Source organism: Ascaphus truei, chromosome 3, assembly GCF_040206685.1.
Source record: "Ascaphus truei isolate aAscTru1 chromosome 3, aAscTru1.hap1, whole genome shotgun sequence".
Classification (NCBI taxonomy): Eukaryota; Metazoa; Chordata; class Amphibia; order Anura; family Ascaphidae; genus Ascaphus; species Ascaphus truei.
In genome coordinates this window covers 272,174,673-272,195,576 of record NC_134485.1, presented here as the reverse complement: position 1 = coordinate 272,195,576, position 20,904 = coordinate 272,174,673, and the positions used below count along the sequence as shown (strand labels likewise).

Here is a 20,904-nt window from a genome sequence, read left to right as displayed (position 1 = left end):
GGCTGCATCCTTTTTGGGGTAAAGACCCAGCAAAGCACCATCATTTTGGCACTCGTTGGCTTATCCGCCCTTTGACAAAGAAAAAAGGTTCCAATATCTGTACTCTCGAGTGTACAATTGCTGATCCATAATTATCTTCTATATGGAGTATATATCACATAATTTATAACAGCATTTGTAGAGACCATGTATTCGGATAAACATGAGTTTTATATGTGGTAAAAGGTCATATTTTATACTCCCCAGATTGGAAAGAAAAACCTTAATTGTATCCAGAGGGGATGTCCGTATAACCACTAAGTGGAAAATACAGACCCCCTCACAACTTAAAGGAGATGTCTCCTGGAGTTAGACTTTAGACAATTTGAAGCAATTCCTTGAATATCAATAATACAAACACTTTGCATAGCACTCACGATGTTGTTTGTAAATCCGACAGTAGCCTGCTCCCAGCTTGTGATCAGATGCAGAAAGTGATATCCCATGGGGGAAAGAATAAGCACTGCACTGCGAAGAAAAACGATGGAGGCTAGATCGCTCAAAAATAGAAAAAAGATTTTTTGGGCCATCAGCAACATGTTTAAAACAGAGAACAAGCAGATGGACCCCTGACGCGTTTCACACATGCGTGCGCTTTGACCGCTTATTATTTCCCCCATGGGCTACCACTTCCTGCGCCCTTTAACAAAGTCTGCTACCCTGACATTCTTCCCACCCGCCCACCACTCTGTTAACACATGGCAACCGAATGAGCCCCCCTTTAGACTGAGCAATCATGCTGGAACTTGTAGTCACTGAAGGCCCAGCATAATCTTCTCCTACTACTGGCTGGAAAGCTGGAGGATTCCCTGCTGTAAGCCACCCCATGAAAGAAAGCTTGCCTATCCATGGTAAAAAGCTCTATCCATAGGTCCATACATCCCAGGATAGTTACTTATGCACGGCCATCTTCTGACGAAATTGCTCATCGTACAGCCACCACCCCATCCCACTATGGTTTCTATGTCCAAAACCAATCATATCCTGATACATAAATAAAGCCGAGCACTAATGTTGTGACTTTTCTCCAATCACACTTACCAGGATAGAGAAGGCCTGTAACCAATCGGAGAATGTCTGTGGGAATAACCGTTTTAATCTGTCGTCATCTTCTTCTTGGCCTTGCCGGATTTGCTGGCCTTGTCAACGTTTCTCTAGAAACCAGGAAGTAGTGACGATATCTCCACATACTCCCGCCCATATTTTTTTCTTTTACCACAGCCGGTAAATGTAAACCTAACTGGCTAGTGAGGCATACGTAAGCATCTTTGAAATAAATGTCCGATAACTTCCCCGCCTCTAACATGCCAACCGCTGCTGCTGGCGAAGTAACCTCCACGGCTAATGCCATCTCCCCACTTGCCAACCCCAATGGAGCTGCTAACCCCCTGTCTGAGTGGTCACTACTCCCCAAGCCACTGCCACCCCTGGCGGTGTAGCTCTCACTGCCGCAATAGGGGTCGCCTCCTGTAAGGGCCCCCCCTTGAACTCCTAAGGCCTCGAGCACACCTCTCACAATGAGGCAGCCATATTTACTCCCCCAACTGCCCCCACAGATCCGCTGTGTGGCAGCTCCATCCTTTGTTGGCTTGTTCCCTGGTCTGCAGGGCCTGACCGCTGCTGCTCTTCTCCATCTTGTGAGTGACACCCCCTGGCCTGTCCCCTTCTGGGAACGTCCTCCCAATGCCCCAGGGATACCCCTACATGTCTCACGTAAGGGGTGGAGGGGGAAATAGGGGCCCAGGCCCTCCTTTTATTCCCAGCCGCCCGCCTCCCGGAACCAGGGCGCCGCTGTGCTCACCGCACAGCAGGTCCTGCACCTCATGTGCACCCTTCCGAGGACCGGCCTACCTCAGGTGGGCCTCTGCCAGCCATGCCGGCGGACTAGTTGTTGTCTGTACGCACCACTCAGCCATCCTCGCGCAATAGGGCCGCCTCCTGGAGCCGTACCAACAGTTCCTGCACGGACACCATCTTCCTTCACGCTCCGCCGACTCAACGTTCCTACCAGGGAGCTGACTCCACGTAGCGAACTGATTTTTTTCCCCTGCTCTTGCTCAGGATTTAAATAAGCTACCCGCTGTCCCACGTCACCACCTGACGCGTCGAGGGGAGAGGGGCCGGGGTGTGTAGAGCATGGCCAGATCAAAGGTAAGAATGGTGGGTGAGGGGAGCCTAGCTCTGTCAGTTAAGGGGCCCAGGGCTGCTTTCTCCTTCCATACTTGCTGTGGTTTATGCTTATTTAGTTTCCCTTCTATCAACAATGCAGCGGGAAAAAATAACCCTGGGCAGAACAAAAAGTAGTCCTATAATTATATGTAATGTTAGAACTCTAGGAATGGGACATTGCAAAATACATCGAGAGTATCTCGCCTATAAGGTCTTTGTTTTGACCTCCACAATTATTAAACAGGAATTTCTGAATTTGCTTTTCTGGGATATGTAAAAAAAGAAAAAACTATACCCAATTAAATTTAATTCATGTGATATTAAGTGCAAACCAATATAAAAATGAATAATCTAAGTGTTACTTGCAGTAAATATGAATAATGTATAATGTTATAATGAATGTATTGTGAAGTAAAAAAAAAAAGGAGAATGATTATGAGGGGAAAGGAGGGGGGCAAAAAAATGAAAATATAGAAAATGTAAAAGATTTTCCCACATTTTCAAGTGGGCAAAACCAAAAATAAAATGTTATACATAGAAATATCTGAAGTCTGTAGGTAAATCCAGAAAAAGGTATTGGAGTAAAGGCTGCTTTTCTAGGAGATGAACCACATCCATAAAGATTGTTTAAAAAGAAAAAGTGAAAGCGCACACTCCATGGTATAATAATAATAAAAATATATATATATACAGTATATAATATTATACTCGCTCACCCCTGTCTTATTGTGCCTTTTTCCTATCCCATGTAGTAGCAGAATCGAGTTGCTAAGCAACACCTGGATTCTTCTAAATCCTAAAGTGAAAATGCATTAATATGTGTGTAGAGAAGGGTGGGGGTTATAATTGTGCATCTAAGAAATAAATGCTGCCACGTTTTGGTCTCAAATCCATGATCACACATTTCATTCATTGAAAACAGCAACTAGATCCATCAAATGCAAATGAGGATAAAGCATGAATACTTTCATTACCACATTTTACAGCAAATTATTTACAGTGCAATTACCATAATTGTTTTCCTCTTAACTTTTTGGTGTGTAAGCAATACGCATCTGCAGAAAGCAGTGCTGAAGCTGGTGATCGGATACTGTCTATAGTACTGTATAAAGTGCTATATTTTCATTTTGTAGGACTTTATATCTCTGTATTAAAAAATGATGGATAAATGACTACCCAAAAATTGCATGTTGTATCTGGAGCCCATGTGTCACATGCTCGTCTCATTCAGCAGCTTATTTAAGTGAATATAGCTCGTGCAGAATAAAACCGTTCAAGCTCCTAATCATTCATGTGGTGTGGCATCTATAACCATAAACGTCTTGCTTACTGAGAATAGGAGGCCTGCACAGGGCCATGGATTTTGCATTTACAAGATGGATAGGCCATGGATTCAGATGTTGGTTTGGATGTATTTTGTCCTTGCCTTTTTTGGCACTATATTTTCCTTTTTGTTAGATGGGATAATGTCCTATTACTGTGCTAACTGTTGCCATGCTGGCATCCCAGACGTTATTTAACTCTTTCACTTCATGAAGACATTTTATTGGCCAAAGGCTTTTTAGCCTGGGGCTGCATGCCTGCGTGGACGCTGGCCACGGGGAAATTTGGCAGCCGCTGATTGGCTGTCAGTGCCACTTGGAAGCTGCTGATAGGTTGGGGGGGAGTGGCGAGTTACTGAATGATTGGTCCACACGGGGGGCCAGTTGTCGGCTCGCAGCCACCTATGTGGCCCAAAAGGTATTAAAGGAGGTGCAGGAATAACGGTTTTAACAAAGTACGAAGAAACGCCCCCCCATACAGCCTTTTTTGTACAGTAGTTTTGATTTAATGTTATTTTGTATTTTTATTTTATTTTTTAAACATAATTTTTTTTATTGAATAGTAAGGCAACAATATACAGAAATACAGCATGGTTAAATGGGTATTCAGGGTGGGGGTTGGATACAGAAACAAAAGGGAGGGGTGGGGTGGGGGGGGGGGTTGGAACAGTAAGTCGGCGGGCTGTCAAAAACATAAAACTTGTCAATATAAAATAATTTGCTTTTCCAAAGGGGATTCTGGCGCATCTTTTATGAGGTCTGTCAATGAGAAAACCGAAGTGGTGTGGCGGAAGTTAGATTTTGTGGGATAGAATGTAGTGGTGGGCCGGGGGAGGCAGCCAGATGTGCCCTCTGGACATAGTGTGGGGAATGGATTTCGTGCTTACAGACTGAGGGAGCTTAATGTAACATTTTGGCTACCTGCAAACAATATCCAGGGTAGCCAAACCTTCTGGTAATTTTCGTATGTATCATTTAGAAAACTGGTGAGTTTTTCCACCATGCATACAAACCAGACCTTGTTTCTTATTAGCGGGATTGATGGTATTTTATCTTGTTTCCAGAGACCTGCTAGGGCGCATCGTGCCACAGTAATAATATGAGTTATTAGTTTATTTTCCGCCCTGGTGTGGCCTTGAAGTGGTTTATTTAGTAAAAACAGCCACGGGTCCAAGGGGATGTTCGAACCCATGATCTGGCGAATCCAGGATTTCACCTGCCTCCACAGAGCCTGCACCAAGGGGCATGCCCACCACATATGCAGGAAGGAGGCCACCTCTCCTCAGCCTTTAGGACACATAAGTGAATAGCCTGGAACATACTTGGCTATCTTTTCAGGGGTATTGTACCAACGGGTCATTACTTTGTACACATTTTCCTGAATAGTTGTACAGATTGAGCTTTTCGCTACCGCTTCAAAGATATCCTCCCAATCCTTGTTTTCCAATTCCTCATCCAAATCAGTTTCCCATTTTTCTATAAATTTAAGCTTCACTTGGTCTTCGGTTGGCAGAGAGAATTGGCCGTATAGTTTCGATATCAACCCTTTATGGGAGTCTGCCTTCAAGCAGAGTCTCTCAAACCGTGAGACAGCGCTGGAGGGCTTGACTTTAGTATAGAAGGCCCTTAGTTGGAAATAGCAAAAAATCTCTCCCGTTGGGACCCCCCTATCCCTAACCAAATTGTCAAAAGGCGTCACTTTAAAATCGTGGCTAAAATCAGAAAGTCTACAGATATTTGCTTGCCGCCAGTTTGCAAAAGATAGTTTGGGTAGTCCTGGGGAAAAATCCCGGTTTCCAAAAAAAGGGGTCATCAAAGAGTTTGGGTTACTTAGCTTGTATTTAAATTTAAGTATGTCCCACAGCTTGAGAGAGTGTGTGATCGCTGGCAAAACTGGACGTCTCAAAAGGCCTATCCTGTTAGATAGCTAGAGAATATTTTCTATTGGAGTGGGGCGTAATAGATGTGCTTCCAAGGCGACCCATCTTCTAAGTGACGGACTTGCATGCCACGCTACCCACTGACTTGCTTGAGCAGCCCTGTAATATGAGAGAAGGCAAGGAAGGGCCATGCCTCCTGCTTCTGTGGGCCTAGATAGCAATTTACGGTTAAGCCTGGGCCTTTTGTTATTCCAAATAAATTTGGAGACCAAAGATTGAAGTTTGGTTGTATCTGAAGTTATAATCGGTATAGGGCGGGTCTGGAAAAGATAGAGCTTCATCTTCATCTTCACTGATTGAACTCTCCCCATCCAAGACACATTAAACTTAGCCCAGGCCCCTAGATCGGTTTTTAATATCTTTAATAATTTAGGGTAATTAGCCTGGTAGAGCGAGTCATAGTCCTTTGTTAAAAAGACTCCCAGGTATTTCAGTGAGGATTGTTGCCATCTGAAGTCAACATTTAATTTGATTAGCTTAACCGTCTCCTGTCTCAGATTGATATTCAGAGCCTCAGACTTACTGTTATTAATCTTGAAGCTTGATAATTTATTGAAAATTGATAGTTCGTTAAACAGATTTGGTAGGGTTGTTAAAGGTTTTGATATTGTAAGGATAATATCGTCCGCAAAAAGAGCCAGCTTATATGTCTGATCACCTACCTCAAGGCCTGAGATATTAAGGTTTTGGCGTATATGTGCCCCCAGCGGTTCCAAGCAGAGAGCGAAAATAAGTGGGGACAGTGGGCAACCCTGTCTTGTACCACTTTTTATCTAAAATTGAGAGGAGGGAAAGCCCTGGCTTTTTACTATTGCAGTTGGATTTGAATAGAGGGCCATTACTGCTTTGAGGTATATTCCTGAAAAACCAAAGGTCCTCAGTGTTTCCTCCATATATATCCAATCTATACGGTCAAAGGCCTTCTCGGCGTCAAGGCTGAGCAACATGGCGTGATCACCTTTCTGTGCTGCCCATGCCGTGAGATCTATAATTCGTCTAATATTATCCGCGGCTTGTCTGCCAGGGATAAAACCCACCTGATCGTTGTGGACCAAAGAGGGGAGAATCTTTGCTAGTCTATTGGCCAATATCTTGGAAAAAATAATAATATCCGAATTAATCAAAGATATTGGTCGATAGTTCCCGCATATTGTGGGGTCTTTCCCCTCCTTGTGGATAAGAGAGATTGAAGCTTGCAGCATATCTGTTGGGAAGTCTGAATCAGCCATAATAGAGTTGAACAACTTAAGTAGGTGGGGAGAGAGAGCGTCACTACATTTCTTATAATATAAATTTATAAACCCATCTGGGCCCGGCGATTTTGAGACTTTTAAATTCTTAATTACCAGTTTAACTTCTTCTAAGGTTATAAATTGATTCAGAGCACCCTGTTGGGTCTCAGTAAGAGAAGGTAGGTTGGCGGATTGGAGATAGGTAGTTATCTTGGCCCGGGTGTGGGCATCATGTAATACCTTTTTGCCATTGTATAGTTTAGAGTAGTAGTCTTGGAATTCCCTCACTATCGCTTTAGGATTCGAGGTTAATAAACCTGAATGCAGTCTAATTGAGTAGATCTTGATAGAGGGGCGTCTGTTTTGCAATTTAGCTGCCAGGAGGGAGTCTGCTTTATTCGCTTTTTCGTAGAAGTTCCTCTTAGACCAGTTAAGAGATTGTTAAGCTTTTGCAGTTAAAAACATATTGAGCTCTGCTCTAGTTTCCTTAAGGGATAACATCGTCTCTTGGGATTGGTTGTTTTTGTGAAGTTTAGATAGCCTATCAACTTTCGTTTGGAGGGAATCAATCTTTAGCTGGTGTGCCTTTTTCCTGCATGAGGCAATAGAGATCAGATAGCCTCTAATTGTTTCCTTATGAGCCTCCCACAATGTTGTCCTTGATGTGACACTTCCCTCATTAGTCTGAAAAAAAGCCTCAACTGCCCTGATAACATCCTTCAAAACCTCTGGGGCCTTAAGAAGAGATTCATTTAATCACCAAGGTGCTCTGGGTGCTAAAACATTAAGATTTGTGGTTGTGGAGTCTACTGGAGCATGATCTCACCAGGTTATATTGTGAATATTTGACTCGAAGACCTGAGGGATCAGAGGTGCGCTTATAAAAATATAATCGATACGTGAGTATGTTTGGTGGGGGGATGAGTAAAAGGTGAAATCCCTGGTCCTGGGATTCATCTCTCTCCATATATATATATATAGGGAGAGGGAGTGGCTCAGTGAGTAAAGACACTGACTGGCACTGAGAGTTTGAAGCAGGGGAGCCTGGTTCAATTCCCGGTGTTGGCTCCTTGTGACCTTGGGCAAGTGACTTTATCTCCCTGTGCCTCAGGCACCAACAAATAGATTGTAAGCTCCATGGGGCAGGGACCTGTGCCTGCAAAATGTCTCTGTAAAGCGCTGCGTAAAACTAGCAGCGCTATACAAGAACATGCTAAAAAAAAAAAAAAAAAAATATATCTACCAAATTAAGTGAGAAAAGGACTTGTTTAAGAGCCTTAATCTCCTGGGATCTATAGATCTGTGGGCCTGAGTTCGGAGCAACAGTTCTATCCTGGGTCGGATCTAGAGCGAGATTGAAATCGCCTCCTAAAATAATTTGACCTTTCGCCCAGATACCTAGTGTAGTAAAAAATGAGTCGAAAAAGTTCGCACTGTTCTCATTTGGGGCATACACTGTGGCTATGGTTGTTTCCTTACCAAACAATTCTCCCACCAGAATTTTATATATTTGCCATCTCTGTCCATTTTTTTGTGTTTGCATGTAAACGCGACCCGGTTATGGAATAATATGGCCACCCCCCTTCGTTTGACCATCGCGGAGGAGAAATAGATCTCCCTGTATTGTCTGTCTAGATAGTTTGGATTTTCTGGGGATCTAAAGTAGGTCTCTTGCAGGAAAAGGATGTCGGCGCCTTTTTTTTTTTAAATCTGACAATGCCATTCTTCTTTTTTTAGGGCAGTTTAGACCTTTCACATTGAGCGAGATTATCTTAAGGGACATCCCATATTTGGGTTAGCATCGCTGGCGAACATAGACGAGCGAGATTGGGCTGCCCTGTAAAGCTTCTGTAGTATTCATCAACCATTTGCTGTTCCTGGGGGGGGGGGGCGGGGAGGAAAAACCTAGAAAAAATGGGCAAAAAAGCCCAAAAGTTAAAGAGTGACGAGCATGGGTGTACCTCTAGGGGGACACTCCTAATGCTCAATTGCCCTTGGATACAAGCTTCGCGGTAGGGACATACCACAAAGAAAAACAAGGGCAGCTGTGTCGCTACGGACACAGACATCCTGGGGGGGACTAGTAGTCAAGACTCTAATAGTCCATCAGCTCCTGCTCCAGTCCCGGAGCCTCCTTGGGCTTTTGAGCCTAGTATATAGAAAAGGCATCCCTGGGGCATGCACTGAACTTGATACCAATTATAACATTCAAATAATAACTTGACCTTGGGAACGTTGTAACAGATATAACATATATTCTTTTAACATTTTTTCACTTCAAACAGATCTCTAGCAGCGCATTGTTGCAATTAGTTACTTATTATTAAACATAACCTTTAAACCTTTAGAAAAACAGACAGGTTAATTAGAAATAACAGCACCCCCTGGCTATCCGGAGCGGAAAAGTCCTCATCTCTCGGCCTCAATCCTCAAGAGCGGCTTTTCTCCAGCTAACGGGGAGAAGGAGGGGTCTGCCAAGCGGACCTCCCCTAGACTGGTTTAAAGTCTGAAAAATTAGAGGTTGGGGCCGATCATAAAGGTAACCCGGTGAGGGGAGGTTAGAAGCGTCAATACGGGGACAGAATCCATTAGACACCTCAGGACTTGGATGCTTCCGTATTGGGCTGTTTCGCTGGAGATTCCGAGCCTCTCCAGGGGACCGTTGACCAGGAAGGGACCAAAGTGGAAGGGCCTCTCTCGTCAGGGGCGGATCTCAGAGGGGAGGATCCCAAACCTAAATGATCCAGGAAAGCTTCGCCATCTTCCGGGTTTCTAAGTGTCTGGGGTCTCCCGTTTTTGGTCACCATGAGGCCAAACGGAAAAGTCCATCTATACCTGACATTATGGTCTCTCAGTTTTGCCGTTACCTCTCGCAGGCTTCTTCTTTTAGCCAATGTGGATGGGGCCAGATCTGTGTACACCTGCAATGGTATGTTCTGGAACCTGAGGTCTCTGGATGCTCTCGTCACTGTGTTGAAGGCATCTTTTGTTTTAAAATAGTGAAACCTTAATACGACATCTCTTGGCTTATCACCCGTTTGGGGTCTCACTCTCAGAGTTCTGTGGCATCTGTCCAGAGAGAGGGACTCCTCTGGGAAGTCTGGGAGGGTTGACGTTGGCCAATTGCCTATAAAACCTTCCACGTCTACTTCTGACTCCGAGATCCCCCGGATCCTGAGGTTGTTGCGACGGTCCCTGTTCTCCATGTCTTCTTGCCTGTCTCTGACTTCCATAAGCTGGGCCTTTACCTCTTTGAGTTCGTCGTCCATTTGGGATTGGTGGGTGATTGTTGCGTCTACTTTTGACTCTAGGGATCTGGTACGTTCTCCAAGCGATGATATTTCTTCTTTAAGATCCTTTACTGCCTTTTGCATTAATAACTCGATTCTGTTATAGAAGGCAAGCAAATCAGATTTCGTGGAGAGATTTTCAATCTTCACCCCCAAGTCAGAGTCTGAGTATTCTTTAGATGGGGCCTCTCCTGATATTGCATTGAGTGGCGAGGGCTTACCGTGTTTTTTAAAGTATTCTCGCAGTTCGCTCTGATTTTTTTTCTTTTTGTTAGGTTTGGGGGTTTTGGAGGCCATTGTAGATGAGCAGCACTCGCAAGTTGATTAGACAAGGCCAGATTGCTAACAAAAGATTAGAAGAAAGTCCAGGACCTTTCTGAGCATGAGCCTCAGGACGCCATCTTAGCTTGCTTCGCCCTTTTTTTGGGGGGGGGCACATTGTCCCCAGCCAGGGGACCTGGGGCTCCTAGGTTTGGTTTGACTGGTTTCCACGGTAAGCGGGGAAGGGAAGGTGGAATACAATATCCAGACTTTGGCCTTTCACTCCAAAGTTTGTGAGCTGATGCAGTTTGGGAGATATGAATGCCTGGCTCTGGCTGTGTGCCTTTAATGATATTGGCTGGGTGGATGTCTTATTCTGTGGGTCCCCACAGTGTGTTTGAAGGCTTCTAACACTTTCTTGGGGGGGAGGTTTTTTTTCCCCCTGGTGGTTACAGTTCTGATCCCCCTGCAGGTTGTTTATGCAGTTTTCACTTGGGGTGGGGCGGGGGGTGGTGAGAGGGTGCAGGAGAGAGAACTGCTCTTCCCCCAGATAGCACTGGGCACAATGACCCCTCCTCTCCACCCTGATCCCTTTTTGGCAGCCTTGTTGGCTGGTGACTGCTGTCGCCCCCCCCCCCCCCCTTATACTGGGGTGACGATCCTCCTCTAGCAGCGCTCTCCGTGTCCCCCTCTGCTACTAACCCCCCTCCCGCTGGGATCGGGTGGGTTCAGCCTTGTGCCGATAGCTGCACCCGCTGCCTGCGGCACTCCCCCTCCCCGTTGCTTACTTGCGGCAACCCAGGAGTACCTCAGTCCCGCCGGAGACCTCCTTCCGGGTAAGCTGTGCCGTTGGGCTGGGGATCTCTTAAGTCACGCGCGGGCCGCCGCCATCTTGGGGGCTTCCGTGGCTGGGAACTTTCCCTGAGTAGCCGTTATTTTGTATTTTATGTTTAAAAAAAAAAGATTAAAATGTGTAGCCCCCTTGCTAAAATCAGGTCCCTTTTAGCATGTACAGTAGGCTATGTCAGCACTCTGGCAGTCCCAGAGGCAAGTTAGAATGTTGCAATTCCAGGAAAGCTAGTGTGACCAATGGGGTGACTGGTTGGCAACATCCAGTTTTGCCCAGAGACTGGGAGGGAAACTGGTTGATACCTCCTGGGTAGATACAGTGAGAGGTGGTGGGAGGGGGGGTCTGGTCTATTCAGAGTGTGTGTGCTGGGGCAGAGAGACCTAGGTGCTAGGGCAGGCACAGAGGGTCCCATGCTGCAGGGAGCAGGGCTATAGCCCAGGTTTAAGTAGGGACCTGGGGCAGAGCCTACTCCACTCCTATCCAGGGTTAAGTTGGGTCCTGGGAGGAAATGCAGACAAAGGGGAAACTGCTGAATGAGAGAGAAACTGAAAGCCTGTCCTGTCTATGCTGTTTGGTATGCTGATCCTGCTGACAATAAAGCAAGCATCATGTTAAAAGTTCCCGATGCCCTTTTTCCACTTATTCTACTCCTCACTACAGCCTAGGCCTGCATCCACCAGAGAAGCCCTGAGACTAAAGGTAAAAACTGACTGAGCTACTGCACTACGCTGAAGCAGGTAGAAACCCTGTCTGCAGTGCAAGGAGAGACTGAATACGTGTACACCCTATCTTTTGCAGGGGGGGGGGGTTGGGGTGTTGCATATATATGATTCATTGTCACAGCAATTGTTGGAGTGTTTTATTGGAGTGTTAAAAGATACGGATGGTATGTTTAAGTTTGATGCTCTAGGCTGGGAGGCAGAGCTGGTTTAAGTTTTATTTCATTTTAGTTAAGTTATTAAGGACATGTCTGTTCTGCACTGAACGGATTAGGAAATGGTCACAGTTTTATCCCCCCTCCCGGGCCTCTTATTAGCGTTGTTGCTGTGACACCTAATATGAGATGAAGCAGAATGAAACCTACAGTATTCTAGGAGTAAGAAATAAGAAATGTAAGCACTTAACTGGTTGTAAAGCCGTTTTAAAGGACAACGAGGGGGAACCCACGCTGTGCTGTTTTAGAATAAAGTATCCCTCTAGAACAAAACTGTTATGATGCAGAAATATTGACATGGGAAATGGTAAAAGACCACAACTAGAATATATATAGAGATAGAAATATATATAAGATAGATATTGGATGTTAGATAGATATTAGATATAAAATCCATCATTTTTTTTTATTGTCTGAAAGACTGTCCGAGTTAAAACATTTGGTCTCAAGTAAAAGAGTTAAAGGTAAATGGAGAATTCTTTGTGACTCCGATTACTATTTCAATACTTATATTTTGTATATGAAGGTTTCCTGTTTGTTTTTTGTTTTTTACTATCATTAGTCATTTTTGGGGCTATCCATCTGTGGGGTTGTCATTTGTTATCAGCTCAATGTAATATCTATTTTTTTTTATTATTGTTGGTTGTTATTTAAAATGGTAAACTAATGACTGATGTGTGGTAGGCTGAAACAAAGTTATTGCTACTTAAAAAAATAAAAGAAAAATAATGAGGTGTTTTTAAATACGTTTTGACCCATTAACCTGAAGTGTAGGGCAGAGCCCTTGTTCCCCCGTAACTTAAGGGGCTTCCGGTACTGCCATTACCTGTTGGCTCACAGAAGGCCTGAGCCTCCGCCACTGGGAGCCTGGAGTGATAATGTGTTCGCTACTGTGCAGCGCCTCCACCTGAGAGGGATCCCAACTTAGCAGGATAAGGCCTCGGTACCGCTGCGCTCGTTGGCGCGGGCGGCCACACGCGATTTCCCCACCAGCAGGGGAATCCTGAGGAGCCGGTCCCGGTCCCCCCTGGCTGCACAGCGCACTACACGCTGTGGCGCGTCAGCCGCTATGGGACACAAGAAAATGGTGATCCCTAGCGTTGACGCGTCGCGTGGTGTGGCTGTGAGCCAATGGGGAGGGGAGGCTTCGGGAGGAGGAGAGGCTTCGGGGAGCGGGGAGGAGTGTGGAGTGACAGCAGCGTGAGTGCCTGTCTGTGTGTGTGTCTGTGTGTGTGCCTGAGTGCGTGAGTGCCTGCCTCTGTGTGTGTGTCTGAGTGCGTGTGTGCCTGCCTCTGTCTGTGTGTGCGCGTGCGTGTGTGTGTGTGTGTATATATGAGTTTGTGTGTATATATGAGTGTGTGTGTGTGTGTGTGTGTGTTTTACTTACCATCAGCAGCTCCAGGCCGAGTCCGTGGAGGGAGGGGGGGAATGAGCGGGTCCCTCCGCTCAAGCCACGCCCCCCCTCCCTGTCAATCCTCCCACTCCTGCCCACCTCCCGCTCCGGCTCCCGCTCCCTACAGACCGCATATCGCGGTCTGTGTATGTCAGCGCACCGCCTGTCTGCAGTGCGGGCGCGCTGACTCTGGGAGCGGGGCCTTAGCCTAAGCCCCTCACAGGAACAATGTAAACAGTAATACCCACGCACGTAGATAATAACAACCTTTACTGAACATATATCACAGTACCCTGTAACACACTATGTGTGTATATGTATGTATGTATGTATATATGTATATACAGCAGAGACTGCGACTATTCTAACACAAACCAGTGGCAATCGCCAAAAAGACCCAGGTACATTCTGAATACATGCCTTAAACTAGCCCCAGCATTTCTGCATTGATTAATGGCCCACCAGATTAACAGCGGGGGTCCATGGCAGTCCCATTCAAACTGAATGGGACTGCCATGGACCCCCGCTGTTAATCTGGTGGGCCATTAATCAATGCAGAAATGCTGGGGCTAGTTTAAGGCATGTATTCAGAATGTACCTGGGTCTTTTTGGCGATTGCCACTGGTTTGTGTTAGAATAGTCGCAGTCTCTGCTGTATATACATATATACATACATACATACATACATATACACACATAGTGTGTTACAGGGTACTGTGATATATGTTCAGTAAAGGTTGTTATTATCTACGTGCGTGGGTATTACTGTTTACATTGGCGGGTGGGTGAAAGGCAGGTGCAGGGACGGGAAGGCAGGTGCAGGGAGGGGAAGGCTGAATGGGACTGCCAGGGACCCCTGCTGTGTTAATCCTATGGGTAATTAGTCAATGCAGAAATGCCTTAAACTTGCCTTAAACAAGCCCAGCACATACCCAGAATGTAACCGGGCTAGTTTAAGGCAAGCTTTAGAATAGTCGTGGTCTCGTCTATATCTATATCTATATCAATTTGAAAATCTTGGTTGTGAGTGTCTGGAAACCATTTGATTGGACCGTCGGCCGCCCGCCCTCCCACGGCTCTCATTGGCCGGTGTCTCGCCACCCCCTCCCCCCGATGGCCCGCCCCCCCACGGCTCTCATTGGCCGGTCTACTCTAAGCCACTCTTCCACTCACACACCACACTCTCACCCGTGTGGACTGCTCACACCCCAGAAGCTTCATCATACTGTGTGAGCCCTGAGATTTGTGAGCCTACCCTGCGGATTACATCCCTAACAAACAAACATACACACACACACCCCTGGAGACGCTGACCACGACACCAAAAGTAAATACAACAACACTCCCCCCATCTCACCCCTCCGGACTTGCCTCCCCCCCCACTATCACCCCTCAGGCCCTCCTCAACAGCTGTCCACCCCAGCTCCGTTTTTGCCCCCCCAGCTCTGTTTTTGCCCCCCCCCCAGCTCCGTTTTTGACCCCCCAGCTCTGTTTTTGACCCCCAAGCTCTGTTTTTGACCCCCCTGTTCTGTTTTTGACCCCCCATCTCTGTTTTTGCCCCTCCCCCAGCTCCGTTTTTGACCCCCCCAGCTCCGTTTTTGACCCCCCCAGCTCCGTTTTTGACCCCCCCCAAACACACACAGTGACACAGTGTGACACAGTGACAGTGTGACACAGTGACAGTGTGACACAGTGACAGTGTGACACAGACACACAGTGTGACACAGACACACAGTGTGACACAGACACACAGTGTGACACAGACACACAGTGTGACACAGACACACAGTGTGACACAGACACACAGTGACACCCCCTCATCCGCCCCTGCCTTCCCCACCCTTCCCCTTCGCCCCTGCCTTTCCCCCGCCCTTCCCCTCCGCCCCTGCCTTTCCCCCGCCTTTTCCCCCCCCACCCACGCCTTCCCCTGCCTTCCCCGCCACCCCTGCCACTGCCTTCCCCCCCGCCCCTGCCTTCCCCTCCCTGCACCTGCCTTCCCCTCCCTGCACCTGCCTTCCCGTCCCTGCACCTGCCTTCCCGTCCCTGCACCTGCCTTCCCGTCCCTGCACCTGCCTTTCACCCACCCGCCTCCCGCCCCTGCCTTTCACCCTCCCGACGCCCGCCCTCGCGCCTCTGTGTTTCACCCACCCGACGCCTGCCCTTCCCTGCCTTTCACCCACCCGCCGCCCGCACTCCCGTCTCTGCTTTTCACCCGCCCGCCCTTTCACCCACCGCCCGCCCGCCCCTGCCTTTCACCCACCACCCGCCCCTGCCTTTCACCCACCACCTGCCCGCCCCTGCTTTTCACCCACTGCCTTTCACCCACGCGCCCTCCCGCCCCTGCTTTTCACCCACCACCCGCCTCTGCCTTTCACCCACTCGCCGCCCGCACTCCCGCCGCCCTCCCGCCTTTCACCCACCCACCGCCTCACACCCCTGCGCCCCACAGCCGCCGCCCGCACTCAACAGACATCTGCCGCCTCTCACCCTACCTTCCCCTTCTCTGTCCTGGATCCGACTGGCGTGGTCCCGCAGAGCGCGCCAAATGAATCCATTCCTGCTCCCTGATTCTGTCCCTAAGGCTTATGGGACTTGTAGTCCCTTGCGTAGCCATTTGAGAATAATGGCCGCCGCTCTTTATGTCCTGCGCAGGGTGTAGAAAGATGGCCGCTGCAACTTGGAAGCTCACAGAGCATGCGCAAGTGCTTGTGCGCATGCGTGGCTATTTCTAAAATGACGGCGCCCTTTCCCGGCGTTCCGCCGAGGCGCTCCGGCGACCGGGTCGCCCCTACAACCTCCCTGACTGCCCGCTTGTAGCTGAGGTAAGGAGGGCTAAAGGGAGGACCGGGCTACATCTACATTTATTAACAATTTTCTCGGTCATCCAGGACATACTTGAAAACGAAAGGTAACTCAATGTATTACTTACTGGTAAAACCTTTGATAATAATAAATATATCTTTATAAAACAAACGTTCATTTGTGAAATTTATTTACATGAAGCAAAAGGTGACACTGTGTGCTCATTTACATATCATTACCCAGAATCCCTTGCTGCGATGGAAGCATTGTATGCTAGGAAATAATGGGAAAAAGAAGGATTACAGACGTGAATGTGGTCACGTGATATTTTTATTTACTGAAATGATGTATTGTGATTCTAAAGTTAAAAGTCCTCATTACTAAGCATGTTCATTAAATAGTTTGTGTATTTTTTGGCTGCAAGTACATTTATCTTCCTTATTATTTTTCACTTCCTAATATGGTTTGAGGAGTTGTAAACGTAGGCTTTTTTGTTTTGGTTTTTTACTTCCATTAAATATACAGGCATACCCCACATTAACCTACGCAATGGGACCGGAGCATGTATGTAAAACGAAAATGTACTTAAAGTGAAGCACTACCTTTTTCCCACTTATCGATGCATGTACTGTACTGCAATCATCATATACGTGCATAACTGATGTAAATAACGCATTTGTAACAGGCTCTATAGTCTCCCCGCTTGCGCACAGCTTGGGTACAGGTAGGGAGCCGTTATTGCTGTTCAGGACGTGCTGACAGGCGCATGCGTGAGCTGCCGTTTTCCTATTGAGCGATATGTACTTACTCGCGAGTGTACTTAAAGTGAGTGTCCTTAAACCGGGGTATGCCTATACATGACCTTGACCCTACCATGCTTAGTATTTTGTGATTAGTATCAAAGAACACTTTTGTAGAGTAGATTTAAGTTTCTGATGTTCTCCATTACAGATCTAGTTAACGTAAAAATATATATGAAACCTGTAGTCTGTGATACTGTGATATGTTATTTTAAACACATTCTGTGCTTTCTTAGCTAAGATTTTTTTTTTTACGATTTGTTTCCATTTTCTTTCCTTGTACAGTACATGTATTGCTCTAACGCATATTTTCAGACATGTTGAGAGATTGCTTACTTAAATATTTAATTTCTAGCTTTAAAATATTTCTTACTTAGGCCGCGCTTATCGTGCTGGCGACGGCGACCGATGACATTGCCGTCGCCACCAGCGAAAGTTGTAATTGGATTTGAAGCGACTGTCGCCAGCGACGTCACCAAAGGGGGGTGGGTCGCAGTCTCTGATTGGTTTAGAGACAATCACATGTGGCGACCGTCTCTAAAAAATCAGAAAGACCCGTCTTCCAAATTTTCAGACGCTCCGTTGCTCCGTCGCGCTTACTATAAGCGCTGGCGACGGAGTCAATTGATTTGTTTTGGGTCGCCGTCGCAGGCACTATAAGCGCATCCTAAGGTGTATCTTAAAAATCATTGTGTGTTCCTTTTGCTTTTATTCCTGTGCTCTGTTAGTTACTGCTCGGAGTTATTGTCTGGCTGTTGGTTAGCAGGGACCATGCTTTGCATTTCCACATCTATGTTGGCAGTCAGCCAAGTGAACGTATGTGTGCAGTGGGGCCCGTTGGCGGCTTTCCAGGCTGGGAACATTTGAATGATTGTCTTCCCTGCTTTAAGTTTCCATGCCTCGGGATGAGGGGGGGGCAGTACTTTTTGCAAAGGTGGACTGAATCCAGAACGGACAGGATTACCATTATATATGTATTGCAAATACCAAAGTGTGATCTATGCGATTTACCCTGCTTAGGTTTTATCATGGGAATTCTTGGGTAATCGGTGCTTAATACAGCAGGGCCCCAGTCATGTGGCGGGTTCCGTTCTAAGGACCCGCCGCAAAGCGAAAACCGCCGGAATGTGGAACCGGCGATTTTCGTTATGTGCGCATGCGCAGAACGGCATTGTGCCGCTCTACACATGCGCATCATCGGCAAAACACTTCATTCTGCGCATGCGCAACATTGTACCGGTCTGTTCTGCGCATGTGGCCGGTTCTGTAGACATGCCGGCCCCCTTCTCGGTACCGCTGTATCGGCGGATCGCCGAAAAGCAGGGCGCCCAGAAGCTGGGCCTTGCTGTATTTTAAAGCAGCAATCAATTCCTGCCCTGCCTCACCCCCATCTCCTCTTCTTCCCAAATCTCAATTTGTTACGGTTTCACCTGTCAGTTAACTGTTTTTTTCTGGCACCACAATTAGAATGGGTAGTTCGACGGGCGACACAATATGCATGTAACAGCACAAATTTTTCAAGTTGATCGCCTGTATACTGAAAATGTACCCAATAAAAAAAGATTTGTGAAGAATGGGTAGTTCAAATAAAGGTGCACTCACAAACACTTACGTTACATCTGCCACGGGTGCTCCGTTCTTTGCCGTTAAAGGGGAATCACATGAATCAAAGCTTAAAAAGGCAACAAAAAGGCACTCCAGAGGACGTGGTAAAAAATGAATAGTAAAGTTTTATTATAGAATTGACGTTTCATCCCATCTTTACAAAGGCTCAAGACAGGACTGAAACAGCACAATTGGAAAGAAATATATCCTAAAGTGATGAGTAGGGAGTCTTCAAGTAGATTGTAGAGAGCATTATCATAAAGTAGTAGGAGTGAAGTATGCTTCTGTAAGTGTCAGAGGGGGGTGGCTAGCAGAGGTGTAGAGAGGCTGTAATGCTCACACCTTCTCTCAAATGTACAGCTGGAAATAGGTGCAAGTTTGCCAAAATGTGTAATAAATCATTTATCTTGATTTAAGCTATTGCTTTTAGAGTCCATAAGTTAATATATATATTTGTCTTCTCTCCTGTGTATTTTTAAATATTCCTTTAAGAATTGGTGCGGTTAAGTCAGACCGTAACTGTCTTTTTTGGGGAAATGTGCTGTCCCACCTGGGTCCCTATATTGGTATCTGATATGGCGAATCTGTATTGGTTGGCCTTGTTCCATATGTTGGTGCTAGAAGTCTGTCGTATCTGAATGCCTGACTGATAATGGCAGCATTGGTTGGTGTGGCTGGGATGGAAGATATTTTCTTAAAACTATCTGTCAGACTCTCTTGTTTTGTTTTGTTTTTTTTCCCCCCGTAACATGTAATAATCTTCAGTCATGTAATAATCTTAATGGTGATTTGTACTGTCCATGAGAAAAATTGTAGTAATGGAATATGCCATGGTCCCTTTCACAGACTGGTGGAAGGTGTTTCGGTTATGATGATGAATGTCATTTACAGATACATCATGCATTTGTCTTTCAGTAAGTCCTGCTCTACACTGGCAATAAAGAGGCTAGCATATTGTGGTGCCATATGCGTACTGTATGCCCATGGCAGTGCTCATTATTTGCCAAAAGTGTTTGTCACCAAATGAGAAGACGCTGTGGGTGAGAACACATTCTTTGAGTTTAGTGACTATGTTGTATGGGATGTTCGGTGTATGACAGCTTTGTTGTAGGAATATCTGTCAGGCAGCAATATTATCTTTGTGAGTGATGGTACATGGTGAGTTGACCTCCATGGTGACTAGGCTTGAATTGGGGGGTAGTTGCTTGAAAGACTGTGGCTTCCTTAGGAAGTCTGTGGTGTCTTGGGTAGAGCTTTTGCTTAATGTTACTAGAGGTTTTACAATCCTTTCATGGCGTCCTGAAATATCCCCATTTTAATACTTACATTTTTCTCCTTCAGCGGAAAAAAATATATATTTAGCAATTTCCCATCTCAAAGAAGTACAGGAGCGTACATTGTAGAGTTCCTTGAACAATGTAACGTGTGAAACATGCATGGGCATACAAGAACGAACATGAAATGGTTACCTGCCACTTAAGAAATTCATTTGTGTGGATTCTCAGCCTGGAGTCTGACACACAATCTCAGGTTAAACTGCAGTTCTAAGGCATAAGTCAGTAGAACGTTCTGCAATGGTCTGTTTAATACTGTAACACTTTTTAGTATGGCTGCCATAGAGTATCTTTGTTGTATTAGCATTAAGGTTATGGTAATCTATTTAAACTGCCTGGTAGGACTCAAACTATACGTAGGGTTACCAGACATCCTAGGGCAGTGCCAGGGCAATCCCGTATTTTCCCCTCTGTCCTGGTGCCCTGAAATGTATCCAAATGCTCCGGTTTGTGCCGGCCGCGCATATGTGATGGGTGCTTGCCAGCCACCCATGTGCAATTGAGGCTCGGGAGGTTGTAACCTTGGGAATGGCCGGCAGTGATACAGAGCTTCTCCTAGTACCCCGAAGTTTATTTTGGTCTTGCTTCTAAAGGCTACGACTATCCCCAGAAAGATGAGACTAAAATCCCAGCAGAGCAGCAATGAGATATACAGGGGGCACTGCACTGATCCGTTGGGTCGCACTGAAAATAATCAATACTTCACACATCTAAAAATAGCCCGGCCCTGGCTGTGCAGGATGCAGCCTCCAGGACGCCCCCTGCCCGGCCTCCGAGCAGACTCTGGTTTACAGCTTTTATTTCAATGTACACCATTTCAAAAGCCTTCACTAAAACATTTTAATATACACATTACTGATGATACAACCCATTTTAGCAGGAGTGTGGTTACCCTCTTTACTGCCAGAGGCCAGCAATGCATGGCTTAGTAAT

At 46.3% G+C, this 20,904-nt stretch overlaps 1 protein-coding gene across 4 annotated transcripts in view; it reads left to right on the top strand.

The window, feature by feature from the left end:
- Positions 1-20,904, top strand: part of FARP1 (FERM, ARH/RhoGEF and pleckstrin domain protein 1) — a 232,135-nt gene that overhangs the window by 23,400 nt on the left and 187,831 nt on the right. Inside the window, exon 1 of one of the 4 annotated variants that reach the window (XM_075590820.1) lies at positions 11,783-11,802. The exons of the other annotated variants lie outside the window; for them this stretch is intronic. The gene's annotated coding sequence lies outside the window, so the exon portion shown is untranslated. Of the gene's footprint in view, positions 1-11,782; positions 11,803-20,904 lie in introns of those variants that run through there. 4 annotated transcript variants of the gene reach the window in all.